At 43.0% G+C, this 24,515-nt stretch overlaps 1 protein-coding gene across 2 annotated transcripts in view; it reads left to right on the top strand.

The window, feature by feature from the left end:
* The window catches only part of LOC112258612 (gap junction gamma-1 protein-like), a 40,153-nt gene continuing 15,638 nt past the window's right edge, over positions 1–24,515 (top strand). The window contains exon 1 of one of the 2 annotated variants that reach the window (XM_024433109.2): positions 1–113. The gene's annotated coding sequence lies outside the window, so the exon portion shown is untranslated. Of the gene's footprint in view, positions 114–1,115; positions 1,490–24,515 lie in introns of those variants that run through there. The other variant, XM_024433108.2, reaches the window with a different exon arrangement.

The following is a 24,515-nucleotide window of genomic DNA, read 5'->3' as shown; positions in this document are numbered from 1 at the left end:
AACTTTCCATGTCTCTTCGCGCGCTTCTCTGTGATGGAAGAAGTAGAAAACCCGGTGTCAGCGCAACAGCTCCTTTCATAAGAAACGTAAATCTTACATCAGGCATTTTTAGGGTAAGTAGAGTCAATTCGATTTTGAATTGGCCATTGAGGCAAAGTCAACATTTTATGGGTTTGTGCGTTAATAGGGAATTAGATGGGGATTAGGTTAGTCTAACATTTTAACAGTTCATTTGGAGAAGAAATAGCCTACAAAATTAGGTTATCACAATATTTGCACATCTAATTCTGCAGACAGTTCAAGGTAAGGTAACTAACTTTTACACAATTTAATTTGTTCCATTGAAATGTTCCCTCCTCCTAGATATAGCTCATATATTTAAATAGTTGTTTGCTAATGCAAAGGAATTGGCTCCTCAACGTGCGGTGATGTTTATGATGAGTTGTGTCACCAAAATCCAAATGTGTAACCTGACGGGCACGCGCACTGTCAAAGATGCGCAACATCCCACTGTTCTTTCGCATCACATCGACATCACTGCGCTTCTGACAGAAAATCGAGCTGTCACTCTCCGGTGTCCATCGTATCTTCAACCAAAACGTGTCAGCTCGAAGTCTAGCCAGCGACTATGTCATGCCAAATGGTAAACAAACGCTCGCCTGCCATAATAGATACGAGAGGAGAAGTCACTATCGGATTGAGGTGGATTAGACCAGTTGAAGTCACTTGCACAAGACATCAACTCTCTGGTTTTCCGACGATGAAGCGACCCAAGAAGGAACAATAAGATATGAGCGATTCATGGCTTTGTTAGAAATGTTGAATTGTGGCAACCCAATTCAGCGACTGACATGAACAAAATAATTTGTCTGAGAAGCTGATGCTACTGTTCCATATGCAAAGAAGCCTTTAGACCCGACAAGTGGCGCATGTAGCCTACTAGAGCGTTGGACTAGTAACCGAAAGGTTGCGGGATCGAATCCCCGAGCTGAAAAGGTAAAAATCTGTCATTCTGCCCCTGAGCAAGGGCGCCGAAGACGTGGATGTCGATTAAGAAAGACCCCGCACCTCTCTGATTCAGAGGGGTTGGGTTAAATGCGGAAGACACATTTCAGTTGGATAGGTTCAGTTGGACAACTGACTATGTATTCCACTTTCACTAGTAGGCTACCGAAATAACAAGACCGTAGACTGTTCAGGAATGCGCTCATTTGGGATTTGGAATGCATTTTACGCAGCAGAGAACTTTGCTTTAATCGACGTACTTGTATCATGAGAGAATAATAGTTATCCTAGGAACATGGACAAATAATGCACAAGCTTTGCCTGATGCGATGAGATACTCTTCAAGTTCTCTTGAGAATTGGAGCCAACCATATCAACACCGACAAAAATTTAAGTTTGGACTGTGTGTAAAGCCAGAACCGACAAAACAATTTCACGGGAACACCGCATCTATATTAAAGCATCTTCACAGACTCGCATAGCGGTAAGAATTTCTGCCCTATACAATAACGATGCTGCTCTTTATTTGCCTATTCATTGTCTGCACGAGGCTGTGTTCCGTAGTGCGTTTTGGTTAGCCTTGGGTAATCAATGCGCCTTTTCAACAATGGCAAATCGAACGCACATTTTTGCATGGTCTGTTTTTTTTCGTAAATTGTGATCTACATTTTGCATTGCCTGTTTCATCGTTATGTTTCCTACAGACCTACTGTACCTTAGTATCACCAGGAGGGCAACTCTCAACCGACCACACCTGCATGCACATGTGGTTGGAGAGGCGGATTAGATTGTGGCGGCTAAATTGCGCGACGTAAATCTATTTTGTGAGTGCAATCCGTTTGCCAATCTCAAATGAATAGTCTATCACCGGTTAATTGTATGGTTATTTCAAATAAGTGTATTCGGTTTGCATGTCAATAAACGCTTCATTAGCCTATCCTTTGTTACAGAATATTGACAGTTGTCATGTTGGATGATGATGATTATTTTTTAGTATGCATTCATTTAAATGTATGTAGCTTTTCGGAACTAGTGCTTGGTTTCTCATAGATTAATTAACGATCGTGTGCAGTGCGCTCGATTAATGGGATTAACAAACGTTCGGTAACCACAGTCAATGGATTGGGGACAATAGGCTCTGGAGCGTTAGCTACAGTTCATAGTGTTTAGTATTTACTACTATGCACAATAAGACAATACACAAGGGAAATGTTGTTGTCAAGATATGCAGATCCTTTTGATTTGTTTTTAGGCTATTCAGAATATCTTGTGTTTTTGTCTTCATGCGAATATGGTAACATTAAACATGATGTATCTTTTACTTTTATGACATTACTATTATATAACAATTAAATGATTATTATTTTTTATTAAAGGAGCAAAAGAGTGAGTCGTGGACAGTGGAAGAAAGGTATACCGTGATTTTCAGAAATGGCCCTCCTCCCCATAGCCACCTTTTCCGTTTCTCTCCATTCTGTGGGTGTTGCTTTATTAGCCACCTGATTCTCTAATCCATGCAAGTATTCATTTTGACCAACTTCCCTCTCCCTGGATGTATTTAATGTAACTGTAACTGGTTCAGTCAGAGGCACTCCCATCACTTGGTATGGTTAACCCCAGACATAGCCTGGATATTCCATTCTTATGTTACTGCAATTAGTTCCTGTTCCATTATCCCTTATGCACATTAAATATACACTGAACAAAAATATAAACTCAGCATGTAAAGTGTTGGTCCCATGTTTCATGAGCTGAAATAAAAGATCCCAGAAATGTTACATACAGACAAAAAGCTTATTTCTCCTAAATGTTGTTCTTGTTAATGTCGTCCAACTGTTGATGAGCATTTCTCCTTTGCCAAGATAATCCATCCACCTGACAGGTGTGGCATATCAAGAAGCTGGAAAAAAACAGCATGATCATTACACAGGTGCACCTTGTGCTGGGAACAATAAAAGGCAACTCTAAAATGTGCAGTTTTGTCACACAACACAATTCCACAGATGTATCAAGTTTTGAGGGAGCGTGCAATTGGCTTGCCGACTTCAGGAATGTCCACCAGAGGTGTTTTCAATATTGTTTTATAGAATTTGGCAGTACGTCCAACTGGCCTCACAACCACGTGTATGGCATTGTGTGGGGGTGAGAGGTTTGCTGATGACATCCTTCTGAACAGAGTGCCACAAGCTACGGACAATGAACACAGTTTGCATTTTATCGATGGCAATTTGAATGCACAATCAAGATCCTGAGGCCCATTGTCGTGCCATTCATCCGCCGCCATCATTTCATGTTTCAGCATGATAATGCACAGCCTTTTGTCGCAAGGATTTGTACACAATACCTGGAAGCTGAACATTTTCCAGTTCCTCCATGGCCTGCATACTCACCAGACATGTCACCCATTAAGCATGTTTGGGATGCTCTGGATCGATGTGTACGACATAGCCTTCCAGTTCCCGGCAATATCCAGCTCCTTCACACAGTCATTGAAGAGTGAGACAACAATCCACCGACCACAATCAACTGCCTGATCAATTCTATGCGAAGGAGATGTGTTGCACTTCATGAGACAAATGCTAGTCACATCAGATACTGACTGGTTTAATGATCCACTCCCCTACTTTTTTTTAAAGGTACTGTATCTGTGACCAACAGATGCATATCTGTATTCCCAGTCATGTGAAATCCATAGATTAGGGCCTAAATAATTTATTTCAATTGACTGATTTCCTTATATGAACTATAACTCAGTAAAATCTTTGAAATATTTGCATTTTACGTTTTATATTTTGATTCAGTATACATCCGGTTTCTGTGTAGTATCTAACACTGACAGACTGGGATGGACTTCAATGTGTTATACAGTGACTGCACCAAGCTGCAGACACACAATACAATGTCTGTCTACAAAATGTAGATACATTTTACATAGCCCAGCACCAACAGAAAAGCTCTAGCCATGAATCCTACGTATTGGTTTGTGTTAAATACAGATGACATGTATTTATTCTGTCTCCCCTTTGGTGAAATGACCATCTTCATCCCCTCATTTGCCCTGTTTTCCCAATACCTTCTTGTCCTCCTCTCTGCTTTTAGATTTACAAGGTGTGTTTTGGCATTTCTCTTCATTTCCACCATGGGACTGTGGTACACACTTTTTTTAGGCAGTTTATCTCTGCCCCCCCCCCTGCCCCCCAACAACCCCCAGACCAGCCCCCTTAATCCTGAGCTCTGATTTTAGTCCCTGGAGAGTGGGTGGGAGACCCGACCACTGCAGGGAGGAGGAGGGGTCAGCAGGGAGACCAGCCTCCCTGACCCCAGTGCTGAGAGAGGGATGAGTAGCAGATTCTGTGTGGCAGCAAAAAAAATAACACCATCTCCCACATCAGTTCTTTATCATCATGACTGATGTGCTCTTCTAATATCTCCATTCAAAACACACAAATTGCTCTCTGTTGAATCATCTGTTGGGGGAAACCACTGGGCCAGACTTATACTGTAGAGAATACAAATAATGGATAAACGAATGGAATAAATCATGGATATTAGAGTCTGCTAGGTGCTAGAAGAGAGAGATTTGTCTACCCTTGAGTAATAGTGTAGAATGTAAAATAAATCACAGCTGTTGTAAAATAGTAGGCTAATCATGGACCTAAAAATGGTCGACGTCTGAATAATGGTGTAGGCCGACGGACTGTATCTTGCAAAAGATGTCCTGAAAATGCAGTGTGCTCTTTCAGAAAATAATTTGACATTCTCCTTCTTTGAATAGTGAATGTCATTGTAGAGGGTTCCTCACTCTCCGTCCAATTTTCTAGCTGCATGGGACAAGAGCTGAAATGCCTAGGCATTATGTGTACATCGAGTTTAGCAGACGTAAACACACCTCAGATTTAACCCTGGTCGCACAGCGCACAGACAGAGAAGACTGAGGCTTTGTGTCTGAAATGCAAATGCTTTAGATTTCCTCCATTTTCCTCTTGGCTAGTGCTTTAGACTTAACAAAAACGGAGAATAATCTTAAAGTAGAATGAAGGGACCTGTTTTATCGAATAGTGTAAATGGTTGTTGGGTTTGTTGTGTGTTACTGACAGTTTTGGTCTGGTATGAAGTTATGGCAAAATTAGAAGAGCATATATTCTTTGGGGGGGCTGTATGTCTCTGGGTTTTAATGTGGTTTATGTTGTGGAACAGTGCTGGTATGCTGATTGGGCTGGTCTTGTAGAACAAGTTCTTGGATCTTGGCTATGGGTTGTGGATTGAGCTGGTCTTGTAGAACATCTTGGATCTTGGCTATGGGTTGTGGATTGAGCTGGTCTTGTAGAACATCTTGGATCTTGGCTATGGGTTGTGGATTGAGCTGGTCTTGTAGAACATCTTGGATCTTGGCTATGGGTTGTGGATTGAGCTGGTTTTGTAGAACATCTTGGATCTTGGCTATGGGTTGTGGATTGAGCTGGTTTTGTAGAACATCTTGGATTTTGGCTATGGGTTGTGGATTGAGCTGGTCTTGTAGAACATCTTGGATCTTGGCTATGGGTTGTGGATTGAGCTGGTTTTGTAGAACATCTTGGATCTTGGCTATGGGTTGTGGATTGAGCTGGTCTTGTAGAACATCTTGGATCTTGGCTATGGGTTGTGGATTGAGCTGGTTTTGTGAATCTGTTTGCTCTGGATTATGAATTTGGCTAGTCTCTTAGAACCGTTTCAATTTCACTAAGATATTGGGACAATTCATTGAACACTTGACGACCGTTTTGTGACACAAAGCATTCCTCTATCCACTGACGGAAGGTCATGCTGTACGTGAGTTAAGAAAGTGAGCAGAGGATTTTTAAACGTGTGTGGGGAGATGGGTGTGTTAAATGAAAGTTGCTTTCTTGAGAAAGGTCGATTACTTCGAAGACTTTGAACTTGCTGTTTTGTTTAATTGCTCTTAACTAAAAATGCATTTCTTCCCCCCCTTCTAATTAATGTGTAAGATTAATGAGTGCGCACTGCAACTACACACGTTCTTTGTCCTTGCTTCTTCTTAACACTGACACAGAAACGTGGTGGGGCGTCTGTAGTCCAAAACACACGATTAGCATCACTTTGTTTGGCAATCGAACACAAAAAAGGTCCAACTGAAATTTGACTTCTGCTTCAACCCAACCCTTCCAAACATTCCAACAAAACTACACAGTGAGCAGTGGGGAAGGACCGTGTCCTTGTCCTCGTGACTCATCATGACTTGACGTCAGTCTGAGGAGAATGTCCCCTGCGGTCACCCTCACTTAAAACACAAATGTCTGTAGTTGACATTCCACGTGCAACGATGAGTCTTTCATTTTTGTTAAGCAAGAGAAATTGGTCATTTTCCTAACGAAGAGAATCCATATCGTCATGATTCACGATACACCCATACTTATCAGGGTCATTTTTCTGGGGAAAAAGTCAACTGTGTCATTTTGTTCATTTTCTTACACCCCTCAGATATTGAAGACTTGTAGACAGGCTTATAAAGAACCATGAATGTTCATCAGACCAGACATCAGAAACTTTGTCAGTGTTATAAAGGTCTGTAATGCAAAGGAAAATGTCTGTGTGTGCATGCGGGTGTGTGTGTGTGTGTGTGTGTGTGTGTACAGACTGTGATGTCTGGTTTACCGTGTGTGCTCCTAAGGAGAGGTGAGCAGCACAGCAAAATGCATACAGCCATGAGACTCCTTCCCACTGGGAAAGTCACTGCTGAGCACGGGGATCCGCTCAGACACATGTGCCTCGTGTAACACACACACATCGTCTCTCTCTCTCACACACACACACACACACACACACACACACACACACACACACACACACACACACACACACACACACAGTCTCAGACACACACAGATTCACACACTGCTCTTACACACAGAGACGTTTACGCTCTGACAGACATATTCACACAGATTTCTCAGACTCATGAGTCAGGGCTCCATGATGCATTTACGTACAAGCGTGGAGGAGACGGCACGGCCCGCAATGCGTGGCGACGGGTCTCATGCCTACTGCCCGCAAGTCACTAAAGGGGTGGAGCCGCATAGCTGAAAGCTGGCTGTACTACACGCAGTAGGAAGGAATGTACTTTAACCACAGACGCTGGTCGTTCACTCAATGAAACTTGAGATTTATGTGTGTCGTGTGTGGGTGTATGCATATGGACGTTTGCGTGTGAGGTGCAGCTGTTGCTAGGGTGAAATATAGTCAGGACGGAGGATGCACAGTTGCACTGTTTAAACATAATCGCATAGTCAGTGCCGCTTGAATCATATTATATTGAGATATTGTATCCTGGCTCCTTAAACCAAAGCCTTTCTTCGCCTGCCTGAGTTCTAAGCTCTGTGGCTAATAAGCAGCTCTAGACTAACACACACACACACACACACACAGTATGATACTAAGGTGAAACACTGTGACAAATTATCAGCAGGTTGTCTCCGCTGCGGTGGAACACACAGAGAAAGCCCTTTCACTCACACACACACAAGAAATATCAGCACACTCGCAAGGGTCATCTGCAGGGTGCAGAGACTGAGGTGGTCGTCTATAAGAATCCAGTAGGGGATCTGTGTCACAGTGCTGTGCATGGCGAAGGAGGCACGATTTGTCCAGCAGCATTCACTGCTCATGCCCCATTGGCTTAGCTGGGCCAGACGTGGCTACATGGGCTCTGTCTCTCTCTGTCCTCGTCAGCAGGAGAGGAGAGCTGAGCACAACAGCCAATCTCAGGGGCCACCGCAGCAGAGACAACCTGTTACTCCCCGGCAGCCAGACACAGCTACACAGAGAGGGAAGGAAAGGCACAGAGAGAGGGAGACATTTGATTTGCTTCTTTGCTGACACAAGTGTTTTCGCTTATAATATTCATTCATGTCAAATCTATGTCAGATCTGATATAATGATCTTTTAACGAATAGATGTGAATGAGCAGCTGAAAACATACAGTACACTGTATATGTCTAGTCTGAAACCAAGGGCCTTGCAACTCTGAGTTGTCCAAGAGAATCCTTTCGGTCAATTGAGCATCTTTAAGGGTCTGCAGTACACATGACCAAAATGGTAGAGAGAGAGAGAGACAAGCTGGTACAGGGTTATTTTTAGCCACTGCTACATGTGCAGTAAGGGTTATTTTTCTGAGACATCCCACTGTCTTTGGTCACGTAGCTGTCCATCCCAACTCCATATGGTGGATAGGCAGACAGATGGATAGATCTCCTAGATGATATAGACATTGTCTCCAATGGGCTGAAATATTCAAGAGGGATTTCTCCATTTATACTGCGATCAGATCCCAGACGAATCACCAAACTGACGTCCTCCACAACTCTTCTCCCAGAAATAGGCTACATCTATATGCTGATATGCCATAAGCTTTGTAAGCATGCATATTTTCGTGATCTGACTCGCTGTGGTGTGGTGTGTCAGTTAGAAAATGACTCTGTTATACTCGAAAGATATGGGTACGGTTGTAGAGAATCGAAGGACCGTGAATGTAAGAAGAAACCTTAGGTGCTAGCTTAAGGCCCGGAAGCAACCGCTACCAGCCTAAAGAACAAGGATGAGGCGGATGTCCAGGTTAAGGGGAGTTTAATGGAAGGAGATGTCCACATTCATACACACATCACACACATCTGACCACTCTTGGTTCAGATAATTGAGAATCCCATCCAGTGAGAACGGACATTAATTGTGTCTGAGAATGATTGTGGTTCTGAAAAGAAAGGATAAATAAATGTAGGCTGTAGCACTGATATGACATGCATGACATGAAAGTACAAGCTAGTGTACAACACTGTAAAAAGGCCTAGCATAAATGAACTAGTAAACGGGCTCCATAAGCTCGAGGTCCTGTATATAAACTAATATATAGGAAACACAGCAATGTAGACATGTCTACAGAATATAGCCCAGATTATAAACCGGGTGGTTTAAACCCTGAGTGCTGATTGGCTGAAATCTGTGGTATATCAGACTGTGTACCACAGGTATGACACAGAATTACTATTTACCGGTCTAATTATGTTGGTAACCTGTTTATAATAACAAAAAGGCACCTCGGGGGGTTGTGGTATATGGCCAATACACCATGGCTAACGGCTGTATCCAGGTACTCTGTGTTGCGCCGTGCAAAAGAATAGCCATTAGCCATGGTATATTGGACATATACCACACCCTCTTTGGCCTTATTGCTTAATTATAGCATGAGCAATATACAAAAATAATATAGCCTGGCATCATGCATGAGAAATGCTAACAAAGGGCTAATCGCTAATAAGCATGCTAAATCCTAATACATTCTGAATACAAATGCTAATGCTAGCACACGCTAACGGGAGCGCAAGCTAACTAACAAGCTCAACACAATACAATTATTTACAACAGATGCTACTTGGCTCCAAACCCACAAGACATAAAGATCTCTATGTTAAGCTGCACGCACAATAAAACATCGAAACTGCAAAGGTATGTGACCTCATGCAGGAGGACGAGTAGCGTGACCTTGACCAATAAGAACTCAAATAAATTTAGGACTTTCTGAATGACTGAAAAACACCAGTAGAGTGTGCTAGAACAGCTGACTGAAGCTGGCTGTTTTGACACAACTCTTCTGTCTACTTCTGTTCTTTCGCTCAACTTGTCTGGTTTAGTCACTCTTCTGCATAAGTCCCTTTCTCTCATCTTCAAACTCTAGGGAGTCAGCACCAACTACTTATGGAAGGCTACTCCATGATCTGAGTTGAGGCAGAGAGAGAAGGGGAGGTCAATTTGAAGGGTCTTAGCTATGGGTTACATTTAAGGCTGTCACAGTAACATTGCCCTAATCTAGGCATCTCTTTATCACTCATTGACCTATTTTCTTCAAATCAGCTGTCAATCAGTTGTCAGGCCCCTGTCAGATAATGACCTTTCAGCTAAACAGATGATGGAACAAACAAACAAACAGACACAGCCATCAGCTACGCACAGAAGCAGGTCGAAAAAGTATGTGAACCCTTAGGAATTACCTGGATTTCTGCATAAACTGGTCATCAAATTTGATATGATCTTCATCTAAGTCACAACAATAGACAAACAAAGTGCGCTTAAACTAATAACACACAAATTATTGTCTTTTTCTTGTCTATATTGAATATATCATTTAAACATTCACAGTGTAGATTGGAAAAAGTATGTAAACCCCTAGTCTAATGACTTCTCCAAAAGCTAATTGGAGTCAGCTAACCTGGAGTCCAATCAATGAGATGAGATTGGAGATATTGGTTAGAGCTGCCCTGCCCTATAAAAAACACTCACAAAATGTGAGTTTGCTATTCACAAGAAGCATTGCCTGATGTGAACCATGCCTCGAACAAAAAGGATCTCAGAAAACCTATAGATGAAGAATTGTTGACTTGCATAAAGCTGGAACGGGTTACAAAAGTATCTCTAAAAGCCTTGATGTTCATCAGTCCACGGTAAGACAAATTGGCAATAAATGGAGGAAGTTCAGCACTGTCGCTATTCTCCCTAGGAGTGGCCGTCCTGCAAAAATGACTGCAAGAGCACAGTGTAGAATGCTCAACGAGGTTAAAAAGAATCTGAGAGTGTCAGCTAAAGACCTACATAAATCTCTGGAACATGCTAACATCTCTGTTGATGAGTCATCGATACGTAAAACACTAAACAAGAACGGTGTTCATGGGAGGACACCACGGAAGAAGCCACTGCTGTCCAAAAATATATTGCTGCACTTCTGAAGTTCACAAAAGAACACCTGGATGTTCCACAGCTCTACTGACAAGATATTCTGTCAACAGATGAAACTACGGTTGAGTTGTTAGGAAGGCACACACAACACTATGTGGAGAAAAAAAAGGCACAGCACACCAACATCAAAACCTATGGTGGAGGAAGCATCATGGTTTGGAGCTGCTTTGCTGCCTCAGGGCCTGGACAGCTTGCTATCATGGGCAGGAAAATGAATTCCCAAGTTTATCAAGACATTTTGCAGGAGAATGTTATGCTATCTGTTCGCCAATTGAATCTCAACAGAAGTTGGATAATGCAACAGGACAATGACCCAAAACACAGAAGTAAATCAACAACAGAATGGCTTTAACAGAAAATACGCCTTCTGGAATAGCCCAGTCAGAGTCCTGACCTCAACCTGATTGAGATGCTGTGGCATGACCTCAAGAGAACAGTTCACACCAGACATCCCAAGAATATTGCTGAACTGAAACAGTTTTGTAAAGAGGAATGGTCCAAAATTCCTGACTGTTGTGCAGGTCTGATCCGCAACTACAGAAAATGTTTGGTTGAGGTTATTGCTGCCAAATAAGGGTCAACCAGTTATTAAATCCAAGGGTTCACATACTTTTTCAACACTGTACTGTGAATGTTTACACAGTATGTTCAATAAAGACATGAAAATGTATGATTGTTTGTGTGTTATTAGTTTAAGCAGATTGTGCTTGTCTATTGTGACTTAGATGAAGATCAGATCAAATATTTTGACCAATTTATGCAGAAGTCCAGGTCATTCCAAAGGGTTCACATACTTTTTCTTGCCACTGTACATGTGCAGTAAGGGTTATTTCTCTGAGACATCCCACTGTCTTTGGTCACGTAGCTGTCCATCCCAACTCCATATGGTGGATAGGCAGACAGGTGGATAGATCTCTTAGATGATATCAGAGATGGTAATTCATGTTAAATGGTTGACCAATCACGCTAAGTGAAGCTACTACACTGTTAGTCCTTCACATGCTAGATCTGATCAGACAGGTACATTGTCTCCAATGGGCTGAAATATTCAAGAGGGATTGATCCGTTTATACTGCGATCAGATCCCAGACGAATCACCAAACTGACGTCCTCCACAACTCTTCTCCCTGAAATAGGCTACATCTATATGCTGATATGCCATAAGCTTTGTAAGCATGCATATTTTCCTGGCCTGACTCGCTGTGGTGGGGAGGGTCAGTTGGAAAATGACTCAAACACAGTCAGTCTACTCTTCTGTTCTCTCAACTTTTGGGCTTTAGTCACCCTTCTGCATTAATCCCTATCTTTCCTCTTCAAACTCTAGGGAGTCAGCACCAACTACATATGGAAGGCTACTCTGAAGGCCCTTCCTGATTGATACTGTCTCCATGATCTGAGTTGAGGCAGAGAGAGAAGGGGAGGTCAGTCTAAGCTATGGGCTGCATTTAAGGCGGTCACAGTAGAAACAATAGTTTCACATTGCCCTAGTCTAGGCCTCTCTTTATCACTCATTGACCTATTCTCTTCAAGCTGCCAGTCAGGCCCCTTCAACATAATAACCTTCAATAACAGATCATGGAACAAATCAAATCAATGTTTGTTGGTCGCGTACGCAGATTTGCAGATGTTATCGCAGGTGCAGCAAAATGCTTGTGTTTCTAGCAACGACAGTACAGCAATACCTAGCAATACAAAACAATACACACATAATCCAAAGTAAAAAGAAAGAAATGAAGAAACGCCAGAATGAATCCAATGAACAACCCAAATAGCACTGCAACAGTAATCCAAATGAAATCTGTATGTATCTACACCAGAGGAATTTACACAAGATCTTATAAGAATGATATGTACAACACATTAGTAGATATATTAGAGTGAGCTATGTCAAGAATCCAGTATATAAATAAATATGCGGTGTGTATAAGCAGTGTAACTAAAATGCAATGTACAGTAGTAGAAATATTAGAATGGGCTATGTGAAGAATACAGTATATAAATAGACAGTTAAAAACTCCATAGCAAAATAGATAGATTTGCAGGAACTTAGCTTCCGGACCTGAGTATAAATAATGTATATGTATGTGATTGGTGTGTATAGACAGGATGAATAGAAAAGCTGTGTACTGCAGTAGTTATATAGGGTGAGCCTTGACTAGAATACAGTATATACATATGAAGTGGGTAAAACAATATGTAAACATTATTAAAGTGACCAGTGTTCAATCAATCTATGTACGTACATATGGCAGCAGTCACTAAGATGCAGGGTAGAGTACCGGGTGGTAGTCGGTTAGTGACGATGTCTTGAGGTTCAGGACAGGGTACTGGGAGGAGGCTGGCTAGTGGTGACTATTTAACAGTCTGATAGCCTAGAGATAGAAGTTGTTTATCAGTCTCTCAGTCCCAGCTTTGATTCATCTGTACTGTCGCCGCCTTCTAGATGGTAGTGGGATGAACAGGCACAGCCTGTCGGCCTGCCATCAGCTACGCACAGAGGCAGGTTGACAACAACATGAAACGATTGGGCAAGAATTTAAAACAACAACAACAAACTAATGTGGCACGCTCGTCATTTTCCAACGGCCTTGTTACATCACCGCCATGAGCAAGCTCTCTCAGGACGGTCCGGTCCAGTCCTCTCCCCCACCCCCACAGTCTCTTCTCCTGCCCCAGTCTCTTTCCCTCTTCCCCCGAGTCATGTTTAAACAAAGTAATACAAGTGTGTTTCCATGGCCACGAGGCCTGGCGATTATTTGGTGGTGTGATAGATAGGGAAAAAGGCCTAAAGGGCTACGCAGATGCTAGCATGCTAGCTAATAATGGGCGTTAGCATCAAAGCAAACTTTGAGATTTAATGTTTTTTTTAAAGAAAAGATGAGCTTGACAGAAGAGCTCAAGGGCTAACTTGAAATTGGCTGGTTTCCACCGTCACATGGGAAGGGCATGGATTCGGGGAAGGGAGAGAGATGAGAGGGAAAAGAGCCTCTCACATAAACAGCCTTAACTCAAGACTGTTTACAGTACGACCAAGGAAGGGCGGATGGGGAATGTGTTCTATCTGAAGGTGATAAAGTATATGTTTTGGTGTGGGGCATGGGGGAGAGACTGAGTAGGGGTCCTTGGCTGGGGCAGTGGAGTTATGTCTGGATCTCATCTTGTCTTCTGTCTACTGAACTTGGCAGCAGAGGACTCCTGGAGCAGCCGGTCCTCTCCCCTACACTCTCCACCCCAAGCCATCCAGTTATTGACCCAGTGAGGGACCTATACTAGAAAACTGGTCCGTTTATGTGTGCGGAGTCACTGGTAGCCCTGCCAAGACTTAGGCTACACACATGAATACTATCTGGAGTCAGAGAGACACATAGTGAGCCAGGACTGTGCTTCTTCAGTCCAAGTCTGTAATCCTTCAGCGCGTCTCTGTTATCATTACTGGAAAGGAGCACGCTTCTCCTTCAAACACTGGTTTCTGTAGAGAACGACAACAATGAGATTACATGAAAACTGAGACTGACATGGCCAATGAACAAGCCTTTATTCGTCTGCTTGCCTGAACAATAAGCATCAGCGTGTGGTCGTGGATGTGAGACAGCACAATGTACAACAGTAGGTCCTACAATTGTGTAGTCATGGTATACTCTTGTGCTTTAGCCTACCACGTTTTTAAGTGAATAAGGGATTTGTTTTTGGTGAATTCACTTTTGTTAACATTTTTGGGAGAGATCTGATGTGCCCCCATATTCATTCCATAGTGACTCTACCCTTCCTCCCTTACTCTTCCACTCTGTACTCCATTCCTCTCTCCTCCTTGGTGCACACACAGTCTTTTGTGGAAGGTAAAGTGATTGCTTAGCTCAACATAATGCTTTCCATCTGTTGAATTTGGCTTCTATTAGTTTCAATTGAATAAGTTGGTGTTGGAATCTTGCTCTAGGGCCTTAGGGGTCTCACTTAAATAAATCCAGGGGAAAGTCCTATCCTTTTCCATTTTTTAATCCCTTACTTAGCTATGGGATGTCACTATCAATTACCTTTAACTATGAGCTGCGTTTTCCTCTTTTCTGAAACAGGGAACTCTTCCACATCAGAAACAGATACACTATAGCTTATAGGGCATCTCTACTGAATGTCTCTCAAATGCAATGATGTTGTTTGATAAACCTTGACCATGTTGATCATTTTTCTCTTAGAGATTTGGGTCCTTGATCAAAATTCCTAGCCACTTAAAGGCCTAGGCTATTGATGATTGAGTTAGAGACATGCGTGGCCACACAGTCATGGGTGAACAGGGAGTACAGGAGGGGCCTAAGCACGCATCCCTGTGGGGCTCCCTTGTTGAGGATCAGCGTGGTTGAGGTGTTGTTGCCTACCTTCACCACCTGGGGTCAGCTGTCAGGAAGTCCAGGACCCAGTTGTACAGGGAGGGGTTCAGACCCTGAGCCCTGAGCTTTAGTGATGAGCTTGGAGGGCACTATGTTGTTGAAAGCTGAGCTGTTGTCAATGAAGTCAACAGAGGTACAGACCACTGGATCTTAAAGTTAACTCACCCTTCTGTATGTAAGATGTCTATTTTGACTCTGCCAGAGGGGGTAGCCAACATTGATTCATTCATTATTCAATGCTAATTAATTTCTGTAATAACTCATGCGTGTTTTGAAAGGATTTAGTCATTTTCACACCCCAAATTAAATGTTCACAGCTCATGACAATAGCTTAAGTGCCAATTTGGCGCTAGTGAAAATATAATAAGTTCAGCTAATGACATGTTATAAAGTGAAATGTCAGGTGCTCCTCCATCCTATTGTTAATAATATTACACTCATTTCACTCACTAATCAATTTCTAATTTGTGTTGTTATGTTTTTACCATGCCGATGATTGGCTTTAATTTCAAAGGACATGAAACAGCCCATACAGATTAGCCCTCCGCTGGTATCTGGAGCAGAGATGGTGAATATGTTCAGATCCCAGGTCAGTTGGGAGTGTTCAGCTCTGTGACAGAGCAACAGGGGGTGAGCACATTTGGCAGGTCTCAGGTCTGCTTTGGCCTCAGGCGATGTACCAACTACTAACACAATAGAACTGGGCTTCTGGCAGCTTGAAATCATATCCGAATGCTCTTTATGGCCTCTCTCCTGACTCTCATGACCAATTTCTCCTATTCTCTTCCTTCCCATCCCATTGTCCCATCCCATTGTCTCTCAGGTTAATCTGGGTTTGCTCTGCTCTGACAGCGGTTTGCGGTTTGTCCAGTCTTAAATCACCATTCTAATCATCTTTAGTCTATACCAAACACTGCTGTAATGGACTCACTGGAAATCAATCTCATCAATAAGGGAATCTTCCCCCTGTGTGTGTGTGTGTGTGTGTGTGTGTATCGACCCTGGTTCAGTCTCTGATTCCTGCCCTGTTTAATCTCCAGGGGCCTTTCCTGCACAGCTTGTTAGCAGCACATCTCACATCAGAGGCGTGTCTGCCTTAAAAATAAATTACCCCCCCTCCCCGCCCTGAATTCAAGAGTCAGCTACAGAATAATGAATATGTGTTGGTCTGTATTTGGCAACATTTGATTCACCTAATTACTGAACACAGAGGGTAAGAGTTGAATGACATACTGCACATGCAAAAGGAATAGACATACACACTGATGCTGTGTGTTTGATGTGGAAGGAGGGAGTCTATATCCTCAGGGTCTTTGGTGGATGATGAGGAGTTCTGGTGAGGAAAGGGGGGGATGGGAGAGGAGAAGAGAGGAAGCCTCGGTAGAGGGGATTAGGAAGGGGGGGGGCTACACTACAGAGGGGCTGGGTAGCGAGGGGTGTTGGGGGAGGGGGAGAACCTTGTTAGAGAGCTGATGATTTCCCATCTCAGAGTCCACACACACAGCTCCATTTTGTGCCCTGGATGAAAGGCTGTGAATGTGTTGGTAGGGCAGAATTGTGTCTACTGGGTCCATGGTGCCATGGGCTCACAGACAGACACAGCTTTCTATTCATACACACTCTACTGGCGTAAGACTGTGGGCTCCATGCATGATGGGCTGTCTTTGTGTGGGGGGGTTGGTGTGTGTGTGTTTCGTGTTGCCATGTGTGAGAATCGCTCAGCTTTCAGGTTTTTCTTTGCTAATGTATGTAGGTATGCATAGGGCATCATTTCACTATCTGTGGTTAGCATGGCTTAAAAGATAGTCGGCATGGAGAAGGAGGGATGGGGGGATAAGATAATACTACTAGGGAGGAAGGAGAGAAGGGGTGGATGGTTCTCTCTATCTTTTTCTCTCTCTCTCTCTCTCTCCAAACCCAATCATCAAGACTCTGTCTTTCACCCCTCAGGCCCTTGTGGAGATTTCTGCACGCTTTGATGAGTGTGATAAGCTCACAGTGCCTCTTCCCAAAACGATGCAGCGACTCTCGTAGTGTGACCCTTATTTTACAACAGTGCCACATCACCCCCCCCCTCCCAACAGAGTCTGTTTTCTGTCACAGTGTATACATAGAGTTGTAATAGGAATACATTCCCATTCACATACTGCTGTGTAAGTCAAATGCAACACCCAGTACAGTTCAATGGTGTCCACAGAGACACCATCATATTTCTGCTTTTTAAATCTGTCAGTGTTTCTTTCAGATGACAGAATGTCTCTCACAGTACTAGAGACCCAGTGTGCAAGCTGCTGCAGCTGCTACACCCCCACTCCATACACACACACACACACACACACACACACACACACACACACACACACACACACACACACACACACACACACACACACACACACACACACACACACACACACACACACACACACACACACACACACACACACACACACACACACACACACACACACACACACACACACACACACACACACACACACACACACACACACACACACACACACACACACACACACACACACACACACAGGCACACACACAGGCACACACACACACTCACACACCCTCATGAACATACATACAGGCACACGCACACACACACCACCGCTGCACTCGCTGCCCCTCCCCATTTGTCTGATGTTTCGCTTTGCTTTAATAACAGGACTGATGCCATTTAAATCTCTCGCTTCAGTGGAACTCAGTGGAAATCCAGAGGCATAAGTGGGTTACTGAGTTTCTCCTTTTTCACCAAAATATGATAAGGCAATGAATTCAAGTCACTGTGTGAGCGCAGCTATGACAAGCTGTAAATAAACCTTATATTATTAATACTAATAACACTACTGCTAATAACAGTAATGACATATCTTATGAGCTGTGTCCTGACTTGGTTTGAAGGAAACCTTGCCACCCTCACTGCCCTCTCTTCCCCTGCCTTCCTCCTAGGGGGTGTCAGCCACAGTACCCAGTGCCTAGGCTGTGCCCCCAATTCACCCCAATTCCCCCCTCCCTAACCAGCAGCCAGGCTGTGCACCTCACCCAGCCCCCTTACCCAGCGCCCAGGCTGTGCCCCCAATTCACCCCAATTCCCCCTCCCTAACCAACAGCCAGGCTGTGCACCTCATCCACCCCCCCTTACCCAGCGCCCAGGCTGTGCCCCCAACTCCCTGGACATTATGCATCCCAACACAGCCAGATGGTAGTCCATCTCTATAACTAAAACACATCCTCATTTAGGAAACAGATTTGACGTTAATGAGTCTACAGGATGTTATTTAATAAAAACAGCCTCTCCTCCTACATCTATGTTTTTCTCTACCAAACAACCCTCGTTCAATGGAAGGTATTTTAAGTAGTGCTTATTAATCAAGTCACCATCAAGTCAAATACTTTGCAAGGTATATTTAAATTTAGACTAAACAAAACCAGGAAACTGCTGAGTGATGTATTAAATCGTATTTGAATGGTAATGGTGGTTTGGACCTGAGAAGTGAGTGAGTGTGTGAGTGATGGTGTGAGTGATGGTGTGTGTATTGCACACTGTCTCTTACCTCTCTACCCTAGAGAGTAACCACTGCACCAGTGGAGGCTGGTGACTTGAGACCCACAGTATAAGCGCGGATTGCACAGACGACAAAAGCGTCTTTCAAAAATGGCCAAATCAATTATTTTAACCTAAATCATTTAATAAAGACATTGATAGTAAAATGGAAAATGGAAACGAGAGGGCTACTTACATGCTGTTGGGAAGGGACCGCAGCAGTAATTAAACTAGTTGACGTGTTCAGAGGCTTTCAGTGCAGGACAAGGGTTGAGGTGTTCAGAGGGTTCAGTGCAGGACAGGCTCATCATGGATGGATGGTGTTGGAGAAGAACTCTTCCACTGAGGGCAGGACAAGATTTGACTGGGAAGACAACAAACAAGAACACTACACAGTTAGACAAAAGAGTTAAGAATGAGTTAGTCCAAGCACGGATTAAAATCACATTGATGTGAAATAATGGGATTTAGTGATTGACTCTACATACAGTAATGAGAGGAAATTGAAAAGGAACATTTAATTTGCCAGATGAGACATTGTTTCAGTTCATATCAGGAGAGAGTTGACACTGGTGGTGGAGTGTTCATCCCCTCTTAGTCAGGGAACAGGAGGGGACTTGGCTGTAAATAAAAATAGCATCGCCATCCTAGGTTTGGGCAACAAGTTTGGGCAACCATGGAGTTAAACTCAGAATTGATATTCAAACACAGACTGCACATCTCGCCCACTTGACACATCAAAGTAGCCCAATAAACGTTCCTGAATAAAACCCCGATCATCCACATACCTGATGATAACTAACAACTGCGCGCGACACCTGATGTCTGGGGTTTCATCCATTTGCCATGCGTCAACCTCTCTTTTAATCTAATTTTTAATGGATGATGCGATAAAAGTGATAAAATCATTCTGAATTGATTTCTACATCCCAGAGAAGACAGTAGAAACTTCCATATGCTCAGCAAATAAAGCATCGCAACATGCAATTACCTTTTCAAGTTGTACTAGTTGGCCTTGTTAGCGGAACTTTCCTTCTCATCATGCCCCTTTGCTTCATAACGTGTCCAAAAAGCCCAAAAATGGAGTATCCCTTTTTTTCCTTGTTTTTTGTTGCGCAGTTTGAATACGCAGACCTTCGTCCATTACATGATCAATGGGTCTTTTTTCTCAGAAGCTTGAATCTGATGTGTGCAATGAAAGGGGTTCTTCAACAACAATTCCACTATGTTGTTCCACTACAACGTTAGTGTTAACTAGCCATTCTGGCGAGAAAAAAACTCCACTCGTCTAGTATCTAGCTACTTACTTGCTACTAAAGTTAGCAGGGCACTAATGGCACTAACTTGACACCGAAATAAAGTTAGAAAACCAAGAAAACAACATATAATGTACCCCCTCTGTCTCTTGTAGTTTGAAGAAACTAATTTGAATGGAATAATATGTTTTTAAATGCTCCTTTCACTATTCACTATCTATCCAATCTATCCAACAATGTCACCAACTCACCAAGCTTCTAAATCAAACATGCGTAGTAATAGGTTCATTCTCTGATCCTTTGATTGGATAGACAACATGTCAGTTCATACTGCAAAAGCTTTGATTGGTTGGAGGATGTCCTCCGGAAGTTGTCATACTTACCATGTCGGTCTATGGAAAGAGGTGAGCAGCACGAGCCTCCTAGGTTTTGTAATGAAGTTAATGTAGTCAGAGAAGGATGGAAAATAGCTGTCCTCCAGCTACACCCTAGTGCTTTTGAGACTACTGTAAACCTTCATTGCAAAACAGTGGGTTTTATTCAGGTATTTGGTGATGTGAATATAATTAGTGTATAGTTTTATCAAAAAATGATCACTTTTGTAATGTTATTTTATTTGTAGTTTTATTCACTGAGCAGGATGGTTCTCCCTTTCCTCATCTGAGGAACCTCCACAGCACCACACACACACACACACACACACACACACACACACACACACACACACACACGCACTATTCATGCCTCAAGACACAACAAGAAACACTCCCTCCCCTCCTGGCTCACAAACACATTAAAACATTTTTCAGCCTGAAGTGGACTCCCTCCATCCACACCATTTTCCCTGTAGTTAGTTACAGCTGGGAGGACCTTTATCTATGTATTATAACCCATACATACTGTACGCAGCCAACTCACAGATACTAAACATGCACTACAGTACCTGGCTTTCTGGTATACCTTTCATGATCCCACCTCCCCACCCCCACACAGACACACAAACACACACACCACACACACACAAGCAATCTTTTACACACTTCCAGCGGAACGTCTATGAACCCCTTTGCCTTTACAATCCTGTCTGTCACAGACGATATAAAAAATATTTAAGAAATAAAAAGAAACAATAAAACAACAACCTGTATTTAACCTTTATTTAACTAGGCAAGTCAGTTAAGAACAAATTCTTATTTACAATGACAGCCTACCCTGGCCAAACCCTCCCCTAACCCTGGCCAAACCCTCCCCTAACCCCAGCCAAACCCTCCCCTAACCCCGGCCAAACCCTCCCCTAACCCCGGCCAAACCCTCCCCTAACCCCGGCCAAACCCTCCCCTAACCCCGCCCAAACCCGGACAACTCTGGGCCAATTGTGCACTGCCCTATGGGACTCCCAATCCCAGCCAGATGTGATTCAGCCTGGATTCAAACCAGGGACTGTAGTGACGCCTCTTGCACTGAGAAGCAGAGCCTTAGACCGCTGCGCATTAATAGGGTTTCAGACAGGGGACAAATATACGTATACAATAACTCTCTAAACTGTACGCTCAAATGAACTCTAAGATCCCCTTCCCCCATCCTCCCCTCCTCCTTCCCCCATCCTCTCCTCCATCTCTTCCTCCCTTCCACCTTCCCCCATCCTTTCCTCCATCTCTTCCTCCCCTCCTCCTTCCCCCATCCTCTCCTCCATCTCTTCCTCCCTTCCACCTTCCCCCATCCTCTCCTCCATCTCTCCCTCCCCTCCTCCTGTCCTGCCTGCTAATGAGATATCTTTCTAGGAGCTCACAAGTGAGTCGGAGCTCGGGGGTGCGGAGGTGTGTGCCTCTGCACTTTCCTATATGTGTGTGTGTGTGTGTGTGTGTGCTTACAGTGCAGGCTGATAGTGCTCCTAGCCTCACTTCACCCCCAAGTCGACTCATTTCCTTCACACTAATTACAGACAATAATCTCAGGAAAGCTTTTGGTGTTTAAAGGCTTCCATGAAATTACAGTTTTATGGTATGGTTAAAGTCTGCATCTAATAAAGTAATTAGATGTATAAGATATAAACTTAGAACTGCATACTTGAGTATAGGTATTTAAAGGTAATGGTTTTCTGTACCATTATATTGGTGTGCTTTTATTTAATAGATAATACATTTATCAATTATAATAATTTATAAATAAACCTGGCAAACTAACCAAGACCAGTCACAAGTGACAGATCACCACTAAGATAACAAGGCTGCCAGACAGAGTCCACATTTTAAATAGGCTGTGGATTTGTGAGATGTGATTTGAATGTTAATACCCAGCGATTTATCTGTCCGTGTAGAGATGCTGTGAAATGTGGTGATGGGAATCGGTCCACTCTCAATAGAGAGATAAGAACAGAGTAGAGAGATAGCCCTTAACTCTCATTTACACGACACCGGAACCACTGGTGAGTGGATTCCTACAATACCAACAAAATACTTCTCATTATTCTCAGCAGGGAATCATTATAACTCAATGAAGGGTTGAAGACGGGAAGGAAGGGATGGAGAGAAGAGACATTGGAAGGATGAAAATGATTATTTTATTCATATTAATTGCTAATATTAATTGCTGTCTGGACACTTACTGTACCCTACCATTCTAATCAGGAAGTATTTCTTCCCCATACACTGTCTATTCTAATAGATTCTACAAGGTCACTCCTTCTGCTGTGGACGGTTAGCAATTATACCGCTTACATATATTACCTTCTTCCAATACCCCCTCTGTTACCACCTTCTCCCCCACCCATATCACTGTCTACCCCCCTCTTCTTCAGGGGTATTTACCATAGAACCCCACCCCACCCCCATCCATGACCCAGTTCTGAGGAGATGAAGGGTAAGTGGGGAACATTGTGTTTGCCTCAGAGAGACGGGATGCTCTCTCTCCTCTCGCTTTCACCAGCGCCTCACACTTGGTTAGACATACACACTGCTTCCTTGTTTAAGCACATGGCTCCGGGGTCATCTGTGTTTTGTGTTGTTTAGTGCGCTTGGGATTAGGCCAGGGCACTGGGACGCCAGCTCAGGTTAGTTTAAGGAGTTGCTAAAGGAGACTGAATAATAACATTAAGGAGATAAAGAGATGCAGAGAAAACACAGAAACAGGCTCAATGACAAAGGAGAGGCTGACTGGGCTAGGAATGTGGGTATGTCGCCTCCCTATTCCACCTTGTTGTACCTTTTGTTTGTTTGTGTGTGTACGCGCGCGTGTTTGTTGTGAAAGAAAGAACCAGACTATATGTGTGAGCCCTTTTGTTTGTTTACTTGTTCATTTAATACTGGAGCCTTTGGCAAAATACAGTATTTTATTGTTCCTTTAATCCTGGAGCTCTTGAGGAGATAGTCTTTTATTGTTAATTTAATACTGGAGGTCTTGAGGAGATAGTCTTTAATTGTTAATTTAATACTGGAGGTCTTGAGGAGATAGTCTTTTATTGTTCATTTAATACTGGAGCTCTTGAGGAGATACAGTGTTTTATTGTTTATTTAATACTGGAGCTCTTGAGGAGATACAGTCTTTTATTGTTTATTTAATACTTGAACTCTTGAGGAGATAGTCATTTATTGTTCATTTAATACTGGAGCTCTTGAGGAGATACAGTCTTTTATTGTTTATTTAATACTGGAACTCTTGAGGAGATAGTCATTTATTGTTCATTTAATACTGGAGCTCTTGAGGAGATACAGTCTTTTATTGTTTATTTAATACTGGAGCTCTTGAGGAGATACAGTCTTTTATTGTTCATTTAATACTGGAGCTCTTGAGGAGATACAGTCTTTTATTGTTCATTTAATACTGGAGCTCTTGAGGAGATACAGTCTTTGTTCATTTAATACTGGAGCTCTTGAGGAGATACAGTCTTTTATTGTTCATTTAATACTGGAGCTCTTGAGGAGATACAGTCTTTTATTGTTCATTTAATACTGGAACTCTTGAGGAGATAGTCTTTTATTGTTCATTTAATACTGGAGCTCTTGGCAAAATACAGTCGGACAGTTTGTTTACACGTGTAGTGTTTTTTCTCAAGTTGAGGAGAAATCCCTGATGCCTTACAGTGCCACTCAGCCCCAGAGAGGGGAAGGAGAGCCTGCGAGATTGTTCAACTAACAAACATATGGAACAACTTCATAGTTGCCTTCACTCCCTTTGGGATGCTGTAAAATACAGAATTCCTCACAATCTGTAGGCCTACTTAACCACGAACACAGAGACGCTGACACTTCTCCCTCCTTCCATCCGCCCCCAAATGTCTCCATCCATCTCTCCAAAGATGTCCGCATTCTCCACCCTGATTCCCTACTTGAACCACGGTCCAATATATCTGACTGGATGGGAGACTGTGCTTTTCTTAGAAAAGGTCAGAGGTTGTCCAACACTGTATCCATGTTTACCCTCTAAGGAGAAAGATCTGTGTTATTCTTGGTGTCTCATAATAAAAACAAGATATTTTTATAGAACAGTTGAGGCCCAAATGAGGGTCCCCCCATCCATCTTCTCTCTACTGGG

Source organism: Oncorhynchus tshawytscha, linkage group LG09, assembly GCF_018296145.1.
Source record: "Oncorhynchus tshawytscha isolate Ot180627B linkage group LG09, Otsh_v2.0, whole genome shotgun sequence".
In the NCBI taxonomy this organism is placed as follows: domain Eukaryota; kingdom Metazoa; phylum Chordata; class Actinopteri; order Salmoniformes; family Salmonidae; genus Oncorhynchus; species Oncorhynchus tshawytscha.
Note: the sequence above shows the minus strand (reverse complement) of the source record. Positions and strands in the feature narration are given on the sequence as shown.